This window comes from Zalophus californianus, chromosome 9 (genome assembly GCF_009762305.2).
Source record: "Zalophus californianus isolate mZalCal1 chromosome 9, mZalCal1.pri.v2, whole genome shotgun sequence".
Lineage (NCBI taxonomy): Eukaryota > Metazoa > Chordata > Mammalia > Carnivora > Otariidae > Zalophus > Zalophus californianus.
This window is the reverse complement of record NC_045603.1, coordinates 31,523,747-31,537,334: the sequence shown is the minus strand read 5'-3', so window position 1 is coordinate 31,537,334 and position 13,588 is coordinate 31,523,747. Positions and strand designations below refer to the sequence as shown.

The 13,588-nt window shown below is 34.3% G+C and overlaps 1 long non-coding RNA gene across 1 annotated transcript in view; it reads left to right on the top strand.

Moving 5' to 3' along the window:
* LOC113922867 overlaps positions 1 to 13,588 on the top strand; it is a 41,663-nt gene that overhangs the window by 13,129 nt on the left and 14,946 nt on the right. The window contains exon 2 of the long non-coding RNA XR_003520090.1: positions 5,375 to 5,456. This is a non-coding gene — a long non-coding RNA (uncharacterized LOC113922867). The remainder of the gene's footprint in view (positions 1 to 5,374; positions 5,457 to 13,588) is intronic.

Genomic DNA, 13,588 nt, shown 5'->3' with positions numbered 1-13,588 from the left:
TAACTCTAATAATAAATTATGACAGAGTTATGTACAAAGTGTTCTAAGAGCCCATCTGGGAGACAGTGAGTACTGCTGGAGAAAGTGTCTGTATTTGCAGACAGAGGTCAAAGAGCTTCACCAAGGAGATGGTATTTGAAATAGGACTTAAAGAATTGAGTAGGAATGGCTAGTAAATCTGAAATTGGATGAAAACAAAGTGTGCCTTAAGTCTAGAATAAATTTTAGGGTATGTTAAGTTCTCAGTTCCAACACTAAGTTAATACTTTATTCAAGTGCTTTTTAAAGTATATATTCTGAATCTGTATCTTTTAGGATTACATTAAGTATTGGCCATTTTTATTGCTACTTATTATTCCGTATAGTTTTGATTAGGAAACCAGGAATGTTCTCATTGACAGTGGAGGTACACAAACATTTTATCTCATTGGCAATCCAAATTGTTGTAAAGGATTTTCTTCTATCCATCAACTGGTAGCAGGGTCTATGAAATGGTTGCTGTAGGAACTCTTTGCACACCTTAGTGGGAATCAGTTATATTGAAGCACCATTCTCTGAGGGCTGTGCTTTCCTAGCCATTCAGGACATCTGAATATTAGCAATTCTTTTGTATTTATTGAATTATATAATTGCCTTTAATAAAAGCTTAAAGAGTTATTTTACTTGGGACTTTATAAAAATACTGTAAGGTTATCTTGAAAATAAATGTATACTAAAAGTTGAGAAAATAATGCATTACTATGCAATCACCATAAATACAGCCTGCTCTTAAGAATGCAGTCCTTAGGAACCTGGATTCCCTGGTGAAACCCTTGGCGTATGTGGCCAAGGAACATCTCTAAAGATATTAGCTCAGTTCTATTTGATTTCTCTTTTTACTTATTCATTAAATTCATTTCTCTTTCTTTTAAGTCTGTGTCTATTCTTGTCTGAATTGGAATAGCCACTTCTCTTGTATCAGGGAGGTGTGTCAGGGCTTTAAACTCAATTGCCCAGTACTCTGAATGTCCCCATCCAGAATTGTTCAGCGTTTAGACTTGAAAATAGGGAGTCAGCATCATTTGTTGCTCAATAATATTTATCTCAGAGATATGGATGAAAATAGGATTTAAGATTGTCTCCCTTCTGTAAAATCTTGGGAGCAACTTTTTATTGCCCCCCAATTTTTTTCAATTAGCATCTCTCTTTCTTTCTCTTTTTCTTCTGTATGGCTCAACATTGCCATGACTAAGATTTTCTCAAACACAGCATTTCCCATAATCTTATTCTTTTCAGTGAAGATTATTTCCCACACTCTCATTACTCTAGCCTCGGAGAGTGGCTAATGATATGAAATGGATGCTTAATGGATACACAGTGAGATCCCCATACTGGGATGGAGCTTTTTATGGGAAGAAAAAGGAATCAGAATTCCCTTTCTCCTGGATTTATTTTCCCTAGTAGAATGTTTTGATTGGATTGGCAATTTTTTCTTGGGAAAAGCCTCTGTGATCAAGGACAAATACTTCTTCTAGGAGCATAAAATAGCCTGAGAGGTCCTCAGCTCTGGATGGCCTTTTGGAGCCCACATAGAACCTGAGGGAAAGGGATCAAGGGGAGATAGACTAGCTGTGTACTAAACTTTAAGAAACAGATTTAAAAGTGAGAAAGATTTTTGATGTTTATGATTTTTCCAACCAAACTTATTATAGCAGAGATTTGGGGAAGGAACCCTAGCAAGGAATAATGTACATATATGTTGCTGAAGTGCAGCTAGTATCAGATAGCTCAGCCATGTTAGTGGCAAGCCACCCAATAGAGTACAGATGCATTGCAGGAATGGAGCTTTAATATCTTAGAAACTTCACTAACAAAGGCAATTAGCTCAATAGTGAAACAAATATAATACAGGATCTCAGAGAAATGATCTTTTGTCAGCCATGTCTACATAAATTCTTTCTTCTTCCATCCACCCTCCCCAAATCGTTCTTATAGACAATGAATACATTGTGTATATTCATTGACAATACTCTAAGTATAGGAAGTACCTTCTTAGGACAAGCTAAGTGGCTCTCATCTCTATCTTTATTTTACTAGCACTCATTTAAAAAGGCTTTGTAAATCTATTAGCACATTTCAGAGCTGTCTTCATTAAGAAACAAACTAAGTTACTAATTGATCTTTTCTGAAGACATACTCCAGTATAAATGAAGAAATTTTAAGATCCATGAACATAATAAGGATGTCTTACTTCCGTATTTTAGTAGTTAATATAATGTTAGTACTTAATACAATGTTGAATGTATGAGTGAATGAATGAAGAGAGCTTAGAGATTTGGACTTTATCAACATGGACAAAAAAGGCACAACAGTGCTTTTAAAAAAAATAACATTTAAGCTTATAATTCCTAGTCATTTTACTAAAAGACAGTTCTCTTGAGTCCAGAAGTTCCTGCCAGTTTGATTCTGATTTAGAAATGAAGAAATCTCTTTTTGATGCCTCTGGCTGCCTTACTTGCATATTGGGAAGTACTCTGACCAAAATCAGAAAAATGGAATCTAGTGTTCCATTGGAGATTTATTAAACTTACTGAATACTGGTATTAAAACAATATTTTAGTAAATTGTAAGTCTTCTCGTCAAATGCTTACTGAGCTAGTTTATTACTTAGGTAAAAACACTGTTTAGCTTACTAACAACCAACAAAGGATGCCAAGTTACACTGTGTGGGGGATGTTGTGAGGGGTGTGTGCAGAGGGAAGAGCAAGGGCTCAGACCTCCCAGGAAGGCACAGCCGTTGCCACTTCTCATCTCTGGAGATGGAATCATTTCAAAGTTGGAAAACATTCAAGGATGTAATTCCTTACTTTCCAGATGAGAAAGCTGAAAGGTAAAGTAGTTTAAGAAATCCTATTTTGTCTAGCACAGAGGAAAAGAGAACACCGCCTTGTGAATTTTCAATTACTAGACCATTGAGATAGAGATCGAAGTATTCATAGTTAAGACTTTGCTTTAACTAATCAAAGTGAAATAAACAAGGAAAATATTCTTTCAACTAATTCTGAGGTGTTATTTTACCATCCTCTTCAGTTATGATTTTATTCCTATTGCTTAATGACAATGTTCAGAGAAATGTGGCATTTTTGCCATCATTTTGGTAAACTTGGTTATTTTTGTATGGCCATCTGTCCCTCAGCTAGATTATTAAGGATATTCTTAACTGTTCTTTCAATGTGAAAGAGAAGAAAAAAAAAAGTACTGAAATGTTTGTCTATGCAATACCTAGGTGGGTGGAGGGGGATAGAGGAAGAGAGAGAACACATAGGGATATGCTTTAAGTATTACTGAATTATAAGATAGGAATTAAGAATTTAACTTTTACAAAGTTTAATGCTACTTAAAGAACATGGCACTCCTAATTTTTTTTTTCTGTCAAACCTTCTAAGCTATGTATAGAGTTCCTATGATTTGCCTCTATAAATATTGTACTATTTATTCTTACTGATACATGCAATGGTGGTCTGACTTAGAAAAATACTTCTTTACTACAAATACTTACCTAGTAATATCCTGCCACAAAAGCTATATATGTTCACAAGAGAATCTAGACATTACAGACAAGAAAAAAAAAGAGATAAAAATCACATGTAATTTCATCATCTAGAGATATTTCTCTTATAAGTTAGTATAGATCCCTGCTGTTAAAAAGTTTGTTTGAGAGGTGTGTGTAACAACTTCTCAATGAGTTTAACAACATTTGAAAACACTCATGACACATGAAGTGAAAATAATCATATTTTAAAAACACAGTTCTGGATCAAGTAGGCATACTCGCCTCCATTTCTTTGCTAAATACAATTAAGTACAACAACCTCTGACTCTCTCTAGTCAAAGGACCAGGAAAGGGGTAACCTAGCAAAACAAACTTTTTAGACAATAACCACCCTACTTCACTCAAACACCACAGAAAACAAAACAAAATGCTGCTCCACTTTCATCCCAGTCAGCAAAAGCCCAAAGGGGAGTCTAGACCTCCACCCTTACCTGGGTGTAATGAGGACTTCTCACCTTCTTCATCAGGGTGGTATCAGAGAAAGTTAAGTAGGGAGCTGAGACTTTCACTTCTGCCTGGTGGCAGGCATTGTCCCCCATGGTTTCAGTGGAAGCCACGTGAGGATCCTGGATTTCTGTTGCCATCTAACCATACTAAGTACCTTCTTTCTTCCCACCAGTGTCAGAGGAGACAAAGCAGGAAGCCAGAACATTCACCATGATCTAGTGGTAAGGAACCCTCCAACTGCAGTGTCAGTGGAAGTCATATAGGAAGCACATGATTTTTTATCATATCCTGCACATGTTGTGTATTATGTTATGAGACTCTAAACCTTAATGAAATCTCTGTTTTAGCAGATCTCTTCCGACATGTAAGGATGAGAGTCTTGGTTGCTTGCTCAACCTTCTTTGACATCCTAAAGGAGAAAAACGTTGTTACAGCTTAAGCAGAGGTGGTATTTCATGTTCTCCAGTAAGTGTCTGATGGCACTACTCCACCTGGAAGAGGGAAAAGCACCTCCCAAAGCAAAAACCAGGAAATCTTAACTTGCATGAGAAAAGATAATTGGTAGATGATAGCCCTGAGAAGACACCAATGTGGAGATTAAAGATTTCAAAGCAGCCATCATAAAAACACTTCAGTGAGCATTTATTAACAGGCTTGAAACATGAAAAATTAGAAAATCTCAAGAAAAAATAGAAGATACCAAGTAGAAATTTTAAAACTGAAAATATAATAACTGAAATTAAAAACTCAGTGGATTGACTCGATAGCTGAAAGAAGTGGACAGAATACGTAAACTTGAAGATACTACAATAAAAATTATCCAATCCAAACAAAAGAGAAAAAATAGATGGAAAAAGAACAAAACCCAGGAACCTGAAGGACTATAATAAAAAAATCTAAAATTGGAATCGAGTAGGAGAGTAGAAATAGGATGGGGCTGAAAAGTAATTTGAAGTAATGACTGAAAATGTCTCAAATTTGGAAAAAAACATAACCTTCAAGTTCAACAAGCCAAGTGAAATCCAAACACGCTAGACCCAAAGAAAAGTTGTACAGATGTGGCTTAGCCTTAATTATAATAAACATTCTCCTTTTGTTGGTTGCTTTTAGCAGATTATTTTTAACTTTGACTAAATTACAGTGCCTCTACCAGTAGGAATTATGCAGCTATTCTAGTGGATTGAATATGGACCCAAACTTCTCATTCTCTCCATTGAGGGGTGGAGTTTATTTTACCTCCCCTTAATTAAAGTCCTGTGACTGCTTATCATTTTCTGTTAGCATTTTCTGTTTCCTCTCTCTTGGAATGCTCACTATAGGGATATTCTTTTTCAGAACAAAGCCACCATGTTGTGAGAAACCCAAGCCCCATGGGAGAGGCCAGAGCACCTGACAATCTACATCAACTGTCAGTCATGTGAGTGAGCTCCTTTGGACAAATTCCAACCTAAATGAGCCCCCAGATCACTGCATCCCCAGTCAACGTGATGTGGTAAATCAGAACTGCCTAGCTGAGCCTGGTCAACCACAGAATTATGAGACATAATAAAATTGTTGTTTTAAGCCATAAGCTTTGAGTTTCTTGTTATGCAGTAGCAAATGCCTGAAAAAACTAATAAAAACTGTTAGAAATAAAAATAAATAAAAATAAAACTTAGAAAATAAAAGCTATTAGAAAATAGACTTTGATGATGTGAGAAAATGTTGATTTTAATGTTAAATGCAAAAAGAGACAAAGTATGACCGATATTGTTTAAAAACTTGTGGTACAGACAATATAAGTTAGTACTTCATTTATATGTATACAATATAATCATCTTGGCCTTTTATAATTTTATGACTAGAAGGAAATACAGTGTTACTAGTAGCTGAATAATTTCCTAAATCTGTATACTTTTTATAATTAGCAGGCAATACTAGATGTAAGAGAAAACACTTTCAGTATTTTCTTTATCAATTAACAACAGACAATAAATCTGATAGTATGGGGAAAAAGCAGTATGTATAATAATAATTAGATCTCAGTTTGGAAGAGAAATTCAGAATAGTATATATAATTATATATCTACATATGCATATATGTAGATATGTACATATATATATAATGTTATAATTTAGACAAATAAAAATTATTAGGAGAGTTAACCCTAATGCTTCTAAGTTGTAGGAAACACCAGTTCTAATTTAGCTTTGTTCTGATGACCAAATAATTATTTAGAGTGTCAGTAGGTCAATAAGCATTGCCTCTTATTAGCAGGGTATATTTATGGTTCTAATTTATGATCAAATGACTTCTGTTTTAAAGTTAAAATTATTTTTAGAAGCAGTTTTATTTTATTTATTATTTTTTAAAGATTTTATTTATTTGTCAGAGAGAGAGAGACAGAACACAAGCAGTGGGAGAGGCAGGCAGAGGGAGAAGCAGGCTCCCCGCCGAGCAAGGAGCCCGATGTGGGAATCGATCCCAGGATCGTGACCTGAGTCGAAGGCAGCGGCTTAACCGACTGAGCCACCCAGGCGCCCCGGAAGCAGTTGTTTTATATAAAAGTATTTAGAAATGCATTATCCCTCTGATATACTAATTAGAATTTCTAAGAGATACATATATCATAGAGAGTAAGATATGAAAAGGAACTTTGTTAATCTCTATCTAGTTAACCTTTCAATTTAGAGAGAGAGAAATATAAGCTAAGGAGCTGATCAGATCTATAATGCAAAATAGAATCTGCAAAGAGAGTAGCAGAGAAAATTTGATAATCCAAATTGGGTCATGAGACATTATACAGCCTTCCTGAGGTCTTGAAGTGGTGACGGTGTTGGGGGTGAATAGGGACGAGATACAAACAATCCCATCAAGGTGGAGTTTCAGTTAGAGGCAAAGTAAAGTTCTAAGAAATAGCAATGTATATAGTTTTGCGTTCTAGTAAGTCATCATTTGGAAAACCAATTTATGTAAACTTGGAGGAGAATTTTGAATGTTAAGTTATGTTATACAGCATGCCCAAATTAAGTGGGTGATATGATATTTTAGAAAATGAGAACTCTAGGGGCGCCTGGGTGGCTCAGTCATTAAGCGTCTGCCTTCGGCTCAGGTCATGATCCCAGGGTCCTGGGATCGAGCCCCGCATCGGGCTCCCTGCTCGGCGGGAAACCGAGCTTCTCCCTCCCACTCCCCCTGCTTGTGTTCCCTCTCTCGCTGTCTCTCTCTGTCAAATAAATAAATAAAATCTTAAAAAAAAAGAAAGAAAATGAGAACTCTAATAAATTTTTCCACAAATGCCACATTATCTTCTTGAACACTCCAAGGACTTTTATAGAATTAAAATAAAATTCATTAGTTTTCTACTATAGCCAACCATATTCAAACACAGTATTCTGCTAGAGGGTGATATTCTGGCCCTCAACAACAATCTCTGCTAGGGAAGACAGACAATCATTCGTTCATTTAGTCAAATATTTTTTATTGAGCACATTTGTATTCCAGTCACTTTAACATGGTCTGGGATACACTAGTAAATAAAATAAAGTACCTACTTTCATGGAACTTATATTAAAGAGAAAAAAAGATAAGCATACAAGTAAATATATAATAAAGTATTAGGTAGTAATAAGTGCTATAAACAAGATAAGGTAATGGGGCTATTTTAAATAGAATGATCTGGGAAAACCTTTCTGAAAAGCTTATATTTGAGCAAAAACTCAAATGAAGTGAGAAACATAACAAACAAACACATAAATAAATATTTATTTAAAAATATTGGGATACAAGCAAAGTGAAGGATATACAAGTCACAATACCATTTATTTGACATATAAATATTTCCAAAGATTTATATCCTCTAGTCAACTTTAGTAACTTACTCTAGTGCCAGTCCTTTCTCAATTAGAGAAAATCTTCCTGTGTAAGTTAAGCAAATGTTTCATGTAAGATGAACTTCTTTTACATTTACTAATGTTTGTTTACCTTGCTTAATGAGATATTTATGTTATTCACTACTTACAAATAAATTTTAATTATAAATTAATATATTCTCCCTGACATAAAAATTAGACAATTAGAAATGCTACCATTAAGAAACATTTACCCTGGGCACCTGGGTGGCTCAGTTGGTTAGGCAACTGCCTTCGGCTCAGGTCATGATCCTGGAGTCCCAGGATTGAGTCCCGCATCGGGCTCCCTGCTCAGCAGGGAGTCTGCTTCTCCCTCTGACCCTCTTCCCTCTCATGCTTTCTATCTCTCAAATAAATAAATAAAATCTTAAAATAAAAAAATTTTAAGAAACATTTACCCTGTGCTCGCTTCGGCAGCACATATACTAAAAAAAGAAACATTTACCCTCCTCTGTAAAACAAAGGTATAGCATAATTTTATAAGTGATACAAAAGGAAACTTATGGTAAAAAATTATTACTTTTTACTTTTTCATGTTTCTTTTAACTTTATTTTTTACTTTAAAAATAAGAATAGTAGTACTAGATTAATTAAAAATTTTCCAAGTAAAAATAACATTCCCAGACTGCTTTCCTGTAGAGGGTACTTTAAATTGGAAGAGGAAGCACAAAAGAGTTGCATATTTCTTTGAATATGTCCTAAGAAATTAGATAATCTTGTCAATACATCTTATTCTATATCCCAGTTAAAGGTATATTTAAAATCCTCAAGACTGTGGTGTGTCATCTATTTATTGTCTATTACCTTTCAATTTCCAGTTGAATTTTTTTCTTAATACATAATTAAATATTTTCAAGTGTTTCTGAAAGCAAATATATTGTTGAATGAATTTATTGAAACTCTGTGACTTATAATGTTTCATCAGGATTTAACAAAAAAAAGTCAAGATTTCAAGAGGCCATTCTCTAAAACTATTGTTTCTTATCAGATTTTTTGAAAAATTACTCTAAAAAGCCTAGAGAGTCGGCCAAAAAACATCAAAACAAATTTTAACTTTGACCGTATGGGTAAATTATTCAAATCTGTGTGAATTCAAATAAGTGTACCAAATAAAGTTAAAATGCTTGAAAAATGAAATTTTCTGATTTTCCTTTTTTTTTAAAATTATTTACAGAAGATGTTTTCCATCTTCTGTAATGTTGTTCTCTTATTTATGGAAGAAAATGAGATTCTTGCCACAGTACTTTTTTTTCTTTCTAGACATAACTGACCATTGATCTTATATTTTATAAAACAGGTGTGGTATACTTGAATAATGGCATTTGAGAGCTAAAGATAAACTAAAAATGTGAGAAAATTTAGTGCAAGTGATTTCACTGATGCAACTCTTTCAGTTAGAAAATGATATAAACTTGGAAAGGAGGTTTAGAATTCCTAGGTTTGCTTTTTCCCACTGTCTTATATCAGGTGAATTAGGAAAGTGGACTGAGGAAATGTAATCATCATCATCAACCTTGTCTTGTTTTGTTTCCTTTCTGACTCAAAAGTTTCAGAACTTAGCACTTAATTTTTTTGTTGTTTTAGTTGATTTTTATTTTAAGGTGACAACTGGCTCATCCAAGAAACTCTTATCCAACATACTTATAATTTTTTGTCTTTAATACTCAGGATGCTGAGGAGGACTAGTGAAACAGTTCTAACTTTTGATATTTCTTAAATGCTTTTTTAATTTTTTTAAAGATTTTATTTATTTATTTGACAGAGAGAGACACAAGGAGAGAGGGAACACAAGCAGGGGGAGTGGGAGAGAGAGAAGCAGGCTTCCCGCTGAGCAGGGAGCCTGATGCCAGGCTTGATCCCAGGACCCTGGGATCATGCCCTGAGCTGAAGGCAGATGCTTAATGACTGAGCCACCCAGTGCCCCAACGCTTTTTCCTTTACCTTATCTGACTCCAGAAATTCTAGAGATCTGCTACTAATTGTAATGTAATTTTATTTATTTCTTATATAACATTGAACTAAAATTTAACTACAGCACATTTAGGAACATTCACCAAACAGAAATTTTGAGAAATAAATGATAGCAATTATTTTTAAAACTCGAAAAACCAAGTTGTTCTAAATGTTTTAAAGTGGAACTTTAATACAGCCTACCAACACTATAAATACGCCAGATCACATTTTTTCTCTCCTAATTTTCTCTTCTCTCTCAAACTTTTAGAAAGAATAAACTATACCCACTCTTTCTAATATGCCTTTATTTTCTTTTGCTACTAAGCAACTGCTCTCTACTTCAGCTTTGACACACTGAAACTTTTGTCATCACCAATATTTAAGAGCCAAATCTTGAGGGAGCATTTTTGTTTTTCTGTTGGTGTCTTTTACTTCTTCTTTTTTGATCTTTGACATTGTTGAGCACCCAAGTCCTTGAAAGATCCCATTTTCTCCAAGGCTGTGATATCAGTCTTTCCTGGATTTTCTTCTACATGGACCTCTTGTCTCCTTGTGGTCTTTTCCTATTTTACTTAATAAATATGAGTGTTTCACATAGCAGCATCTTGTGCTTTTATTATTTTCCCTTTTTATACTCTCTTATAATTCATCCATATCTATATATTTTATTAATGTTTATGAGCCAATAACTTCCAAATCTGTATCTTTAACTCAGATTTAATTGCTGAACTTCAAAGGATCAGTCTAGACTTCTCAGAAAATTTTCAAAACAGAATTTAGCTTTTCTTCCAGATCTTCTTTTCTCCTAAATCTGTTTTGTTGAGATATCTAGATAAACCTATTCTTTAACCCACATACCCTGGATTTTTCTTAGTGCACTTATTCAACACATTCAAACAAGATTCCATGTTTTTTCTATTCACCTTCTTTAATAACTTTCCCAATTGTTCCAAGCTCTCCATTATTACTAATATTGCCTTAATTCAGAATGATCAAAGTTTATACAACACTCTCTTAAACCAGTAGAAAAATTTTGAAAACAAAATGGCATACGGGAGCTTATATATAACAGATAAAAGCATATTTATTCTGATCAAGTAGAAGTGAAAGACTCAAACTGCTATTCCGTCTTACCTCCTGTTGGGACTTTTGTGATACCTCTGAATCCTCGGAGCCTTAGCAGAAGTGCGTTTAAAATACTGCCTTCATTTTGCTAAGTGAAAGAAACTAGACCCAAAAAAAGGCTACACCTGTATGATTCCTTTATATGGCATTCTGGAAAAAGACAACTGTAGGAATAGACAACAGATCATTAGTTGCTGGGGATTAGGAAAAAGGGAGGAAATGGCTATATAGGAGCCACGCAGTGGGATTTTTAGGGATATGGAACTGTTCTGCATGGTACTGCTGCTGTAGATATGTTTTCTCACTGTCAAAAAAGGAATTTACAAGTAAACCAGTAGGGGGAAGACTAGAATGAACCTCATGGTGCTGGGTTAGAGTTGGAGATAATAGCAAAAACTCATGTCTACTTCATGATACATACAGATAGATACAGAGGTAAACATTGATATGTGTGCATAGGTCGATAGTATACAAATGCATATTTCCTAGTTCTGTCTGCTAAGAAGACTCATAAGCAGTGACATCTACTTACAGTGAATATACTTAGTGCCTAGATTTGATTTCTCAATACAGTTCTTTAATAAAAGGAATTTGGGTTCCTTGGAGAAATGGTTGATACTAGGGCTGGTCAGGAAAAATGTAAAATTAGTGTAAAGCATTGTGTCATGCTAGAAAGTAAGGGAATGTTTAGAGAGAGAAAGAGAAAGGTAGAGATGGAGTCATATCAAAAGAACAAAGGAGCCTACCTGGAAGAGTTCCCAATGACCAGTGCTAGAACAATTTGAACAAAGTAAATAACAAGATTATTGAATTATACACTCCTCCAATATATGAATCTATATAAATGAATGACTGAATAAATAAATAAATGGAGGAGAGGGAAGAGATGTATCTTCCTTACAGAAGAATTTCAACTAATAGATGTAGAAGAAATGAGGGGATTAAAATATCACCATTAGAACATGACAGTAATACTTGTTGTAGACAAGACCCACTGATGAATGTTATACTTGGTGGGTAAACTTTAAGGAGAAACAGGATATTTGTATAGACTCAAATGATTAGGGGATGTTACAGAAATTTTCGGTGGCCTATGAATGGTTTTCTTAAGAATATTTTCCAAGATGCAAGTATAGAACTAGTGTTATTTGTACTGACATTTGTTTTTATACCTATAGTTCCTTGACTGTGACTTGTACTACATAGACTATTGGATATTAAGGTTTCTTATATAATAGTGAAAAATCAAAAACAATATAAATAAATTTCATCATGTTTTGTTTGAAAATAAGTATACACGCCATTAAAAAAAACACTTTTTTTGGCCAAAACTATTTAATAATACTGGGAAATGAGTATGATAAAATAAGTGTGTAAAAGCAAGATACAAACTATATATGTACTATGAAAACAATTTTTGTTTTTTTAAATATGTATGTAAACAAGTAAATAGAAAAAAGACTAGGAATAAATCTATCAACAGGTTAATAGTATTTATCTTGAGTAGTAGAGTTGCAGGTGATTTTTCTCATCTTTTTATACTTTCCTCCAACAAACATTTGTATTTCCAGAAAAAAATAAATTACAATAAAACAAAAGTAACTTCTATGATTGACATCCAAATCCTTGCTCATGTGGATCCACATTAGGCTGCTCTGGGTGCCAACCAATCCTGATGCTGGGAGTGGGTCCCAAAAGGCCAAAACAAAGGAGAACCATCATATCAGACACAGTTTGGAGGGGGAAGTGTCACAGGGTTGGGCATATGTCAAAAAATTATTAAGGAGAATTAATAACCAAAAGGCAGGGATATTGAATATAGACACCCAAATCCAAAAAAGTAAAATATAGAGTTTCAATTTACAGCCAGGGCTGAGTCAGAGCCAGACAGAAAAAAATGGGGAGAATATGAGCAAGTTAAGGAATTGGGGAATTCTCAAAAAGGACCTGGGGCTTTTTTTCATTTGGGTTTCTGGCTCTCAGGAGGTCAGGCTGAATTAACTGCATAGTGTTAAAGTAGCAAGGAGAGAGAAAATTTATTTAAAATATCTCATTACACAATTTTAGAATGTTTAATGTGCTTTGAGAAACACCCACATTTCTAGTCTTTTTCTTTCTGCCACATCCTCATCTGTCAAAATTCATGATGGTCTAGCTCAAGTTCAACTTTCTCTTTGACATCTTCTTCAGTCCTCCAATTGGATGTGATTTCTCTTTCCTTTAAAATCCTGCAGGTTTTATTTATACTATTTGTAAAGAATACAAGTTTGTCAGCACAATGAAATAGCAAACTAGTCTTTCAGGTTTGAAAACTTACAGAAGCCTGGGTTGACATATATTATGCCCCTTTACGTGACACATTGTGTGTAACTTCTAGTGAACTAGCTAAATGACAAAGTGCTATAAATGTACACATATTTATTAAGAGAAAAATGATAAGGAAGCTTGTCACCCAGTACAAGTACACTCCTCTTGGAAGCTATGTTTTATCTTAGTAGCTAATACTTTCACTTATCTGCTAGGTAGTTTCCTGCTTGCTTTTGAGTCATAAATTATTCTTTAAAAGCTGGTATAGTTCCT